Here is a 5,000-nt window from a genome sequence, read left to right as displayed (position 1 = left end):
GCCTGGATCTCCGAGCCCGTGGGACAGGCGGGAAAGGGTGGCGGCAGCCGGTTGAAGTCCCGACCCTGGGCAGCCTCCCGGTCTTACCTCCATAACTTCGGCGAGGAGGGTCCGATCCCCGCGCGGTCGACGGCAGGCGGTAGGGCTCGGAGGGGCGCGGCCTGGTCCGCGAGTGCCCCGGCGCCGCCCCTCTGCCCGTCCGAGGGACAGTAGGAAATGGCCATACCGCTTTCCGGCCGATTGCCGCCGGACGTCCGGCCGCATTCGCTCGGTCTGCGCGGCCGGCGGTAGCCGGGGGCGAGGGGCATCGGGCGGTGGCGGAACCAGGCCGGCCCGACCGCTGGGGGCCGCCCGGGCGACGTTTGAATCTGTCGGGTCGGACCGCCGAATCCCGCGGGATTTCGGGATCGAATCTGCGGGTGGAATCGGCACCTCGTCCCGCTGTCCGGTTCCCCCCGGTCGACTGCAACGGGTTTCCGAGGCCCGTCGGTCAGGCGCGGTTCGCTCCGCAATCCGCCGGCCGATCGGCACCGGGCGGGGCTCTACGGAAAGAGGGGACCCTCCCGCGTCGAGTGCCGGCGCACCGACCCCGCAGGCTGACCGGGAAGGTGAAGACTCACCCCGCTGAATGCCCGGCCCCGGCTACCCTCCGGCTCCGGGGCCATAACTTCGGGGAGGGAGGTCCGATCCCCGCGCGGTCGACGGCAGGCGGTAGGGCTCGGAGGGGCGCGGCCTGGTCCGCGAGTGCCCCGGCGCCGCCCCTCTGCCCGTCCGAGGGACAGTAGGAAATGGCCATACCGCTTTCCGGCCGATTGCCGCCGGACGTCCGGCCGCATTCGCTCGGTCTGCGCGGCCGGCGGTAGCCGGGGGCGAGGGGCATCGGGCGGTGGCGGAACCAGGCCGGCCCGACCGCTGGGGGCCGCCCGGGCGACGTTTGAATCTGTCGGGTCGGACCGCCGAATCCCGCGGGATTTCGGGATCGAATCTGCGGGTGGAATCGGCACCTCGTCCCGCTGTCCGGTTCCCCCCCCGTCGACTGCAACGGGTTTCCGAGGCCCGTCGGTCAGGCGCGGTTCGCTCCGCAATCCGCCGGCCGATCGGCACCGGGCGGGGCTCTACGGAAAGAGGGGACCCTCCGGCGTCGAGTGCCGGCGCACCGACCCCGCAGGCTGACCGGGAAGGTTAAGACTCACCCCGCTGAATGCCCGGCCCCGGGCACCCTCCGGCGCCGGGGCCATAACTTCGGGGAGGGAGGTCCGAGCTCCGCGCGGTCGACGGCAGGTGAAAGGGGCCGGTGCGCCGCGGAAGGCGACAGCAGTCCCGTCAGGCTGCACCTCTGCTCGGGCGAACGGCGTCAGGAAAAGGGGAGAGCACTTCCCCACCGATAGCTCCGGAACGCCCGGACCCATTGGCCCGCGGCACCGGTGGCTGCTAGAGGGCCTCCGGCGCCGTCAGCCGGGGTACGTCCCAGGCCGGCCGGACGGCGGGCAGCCGGAGGCAACGGCCTGGAACGGAGCCAGACTTGAGTCGTTCCGTGTGCCGTGGGCAAAAAGGCAGGGCTGCGGGTCAGCGCAGTTTGGCAAACCTAGCCGCAAGTGCGGGAAGGGCGGAGGAGCACACGGACGCCGCCTTCCCAAACTGAGCCCAAAGTGCCCAGGCATGCCCCCTTGATCTCGCCTAATCAGTGAGCCCAAAATAATTTCAGAGTGTGGAAACCTGATCCAAAAAGGTCGAAAAGAACGGCCAGAGATCAAGTCCGAAAGGGGAAATCAGTAACAAGCAAGCAGAGTAATCATTAACCAAAAAGCGCAAAATTATGTTAAAAGTGTGAAATCATTAACCAAAAACTCGAAAATAATGTCCAGAGACCAAGTCCGAAAGTACAAATAATTAACCAGTAAGCAGAGTCATCATTAACCAAAAATCGCAAAAGTAAGTAAAAAGTGTGAAATCATTAACCAAAAATCGCAAAAGTAAGTAAAAAGTGTGAAATCATTAACCAAAAACTCGAAAATAATGTCCAGAGACTAAGTCCGAAAGGGCAAATGGTTAACCAGTAAGCAGAGTAATCATTAACCAAAAATCGCAAAAGTAAGTAAAAAGTGTGAAATCATTAACCAAAAATCGCAAAAGTAAGTAAAAAGTGTGAAATCATTAACCAAAAACTCGAAAATAATGTCCAGAGACCAAGTCCGAAAGGGCAAATGGTTAACCAGTAAGCAGAGTAATCATTAACCAAAAAGGGCAAAAGTAAGTAAAAAGTATGAAATCATTAACCAAAAAGCACAAAATTAAGTTAAAAGTGTGAAATCATTAACCAAAAAGTCGAAAATAATCTCCAGAGACTAAGTGCGAAAGGGCAAATGGTTAACCAGTAAGCAGAGTAATCATTAACCAAAAATCGCAAAAGTAAGTAAAAAGTGTGAAATCATTAACCAAAAACTCGAAAATAATGTCCAGAGACCAAGTCCGAAAGGGCAAATGGTTAACCAGTAAGCAGAGTAATCATTAACCAAAAAGGGCAAAAGTAAGTAAAAAGTATGAAATCATTAACCAAAAAGCACAAAATTAAGTTAAAAGTGTGAAATCATTAACCAAAAAGTCGAAAATAATCTCCAGAGACTAAGTGCGAAAGGGCAAATGGTTAACCAGTAAGCAGAGTCATCATTAACCAAAAATCGCAAAAGTAAGTAAAAAGTGTGAAATCATTAACCAAAAACCCGAAAATAATGTCCAGAGACTAAGTCCAAAAGGGCAAATGGTTAACCAGTAAGCAGAGTAATCATTAACCAAAAATCGCAAAAGTAAGTAAAAAGTGTGAAATCATTAACCAAAAACTCGAAAATAATCTCCAGAGACTAAGTGCGAAAGGGCAAATGGTTAACCAGTAAGCAGAGTAATCATTAACCAAAAATCGCAAAAGTAAGTAAAAAGTGTGAAATCATTAACCAAAAACCCGAAAATAATGTCCAGAGACTAAGTCCGAAAGGGCAAATGGTTAACCAGTAAGCAGAGTAATCATTAACCAAAAATCGCAAAAGTAAGTAAAAAGTGTGAAATCATTAACCAAAAACTCGAAAATAATCTCCAGAGACTAAGTCCGAAAGGGCAAATGGTTAACCAGTAAGCAGAGTAATCATTAACCAAAAGGCGCAAAAGTAAGTAAAAAGTATGAAATCAGTAACCAAAAAGCGCAAAAATATGTTAAAAGTGTGAAATCATTAACCAAAAACTCGAAAATAATGTGCAGAGACTAAGTCCGAAAGGGCAAATAATTAACCAGTAAGCAGAGTAATCATTAACCAAAAATCGCAAAAATATGTTAAAAGTGTGAAATCATTAACCAAAAACTCGAAAATAATGTCCAGAGACTAAGTCCGAAAGGGCAAATGGTTAACCAGTAAGCAGAGTAATCATTAACCAAAAATCGCAAAAGTAAGTAAAAAGTGTGAAATCATTAACCAAAAACTCGAAAATAATCTCCAGAGACTAAGTCCGAAAGGGCAAATGGTTAACCAGTAAGCAGAGTAATCATTAACCAAAAATCGCAAAAGTAAGTAAAAAGTATGAAATCAGTAACCAAAAAGCGCAAAAATATGTTAAAAGTGTGAAATCATTAACCAAAAACTCGAAAATAATGTGCAGAGACTAAGTCCGAAAGGGCAAATAATTAACCAGTAAGCAGAGTAATCATTAACCAAAAATCGCAAAAATATGTTAAAAGTGTGAAATCATTAACCAAAAACTCGAAAATAATGTCCAGAGACTAAGTCCGAAAGGGCAAATGGTTAACCAGTAAGCAGAGTAATCATTAACCAAAAATCGCAAAAGTAAGTAAAAAGTGTGAAATCATTAACCAAAAACTCGAAAATAATGTCCAGAGACCAAGTCCGAAAGGGCAAATGGTTAACCAGTAAGCAGAGTAATCATTAACCAAAAATCGCAAAAGTAAGTAAAAAGTGTGAAATCATTAACCAAAAACTCGAAAATAATGTCCAGAGACCAAGTCCGAAAGGGCAAATGGTTAACCAGTAAGCAGAGTAATCATTAACCAAAAATCGCAAAAGTAAGTAAAAAGTATGAAATCAGTAACCAAAAAGCGCAAAAATATGTTAAAAGTGTGAAATCATTAACCAAAAACTCGAAAATAATGTGCAGAGACTAAGTCCGAAAGGGCAAATAATTAACCAGTAAGCAGAGTAATCATTAACCAAAAATCGCAAAAATATGTTAAAAGTGTGAAATCATTAACCAAAAACTCGAAAATAATGTCCAGAGACTAAGTCCGAAAGGGCAAATGGTTAACCAGTAAGCAGAGTAATCATTAACCAAAAATCGCAAAAGTAAGTAAAAAGTGTGAAATCATTAACCAAAAACTCGAAAATAATCTCCAGAGACTAAGTCCGAAAGGGCAAATGGTTAACCAGTAAGCAGAGTAATCATTAACCAAAAATCGCAAAAGTAAGTAAAAAGTGTGAAATCATTAACCAAAAACCCGAAAATAATGTCCAGAGACTAAGTCCGAAAGGGCAAATGGTTAACCAGTAAGCAGAGTAATCATTAACCAAAAATCGCAAAAGTAAGTAAAAAGTGTGAAATCATTAACCAAAAACTCGAAAATAATGTCCAGAGACTAAGTCCGAAAGGGCAAATGGTTAACCAGTAAGCAGAGTAATCATTAACCAAAAGGCGCAAAAGTAAGTAAAAAGTATGAAATCAGTAACCAAAAAGCGCAAAAATATGTTAAAAGTGTGAAATCATTAACCAAAAACTCGAAAATAATGTGCAGAGACTAAGTCCGAAAGGGCAAATAATTAACCAGTAAGCAGAGTAATCATTAACCAAAAAGCGCAAAAATATGTTAAAAGTGTGAAATCATTAACCAAAAACTCGAAAATAATGTCCAGAGACTAAGTCCGAAAGGGCAAATAATTAACCAGTAAGCAGAGTAATCATTAACCAAAAAGCGCAAAAGTAAGTAAAAAGTGTGAAATCATTAA

Source organism: Heterodontus francisci, unplaced genomic scaffold, assembly GCF_036365525.1.
Source record: "Heterodontus francisci isolate sHetFra1 unplaced genomic scaffold, sHetFra1.hap1 HAP1_SCAFFOLD_774, whole genome shotgun sequence".
NCBI classification, from domain to species: domain Eukaryota; kingdom Metazoa; phylum Chordata; class Chondrichthyes; order Heterodontiformes; family Heterodontidae; genus Heterodontus; species Heterodontus francisci.
Note: the sequence above shows the minus strand (reverse complement) of the source record.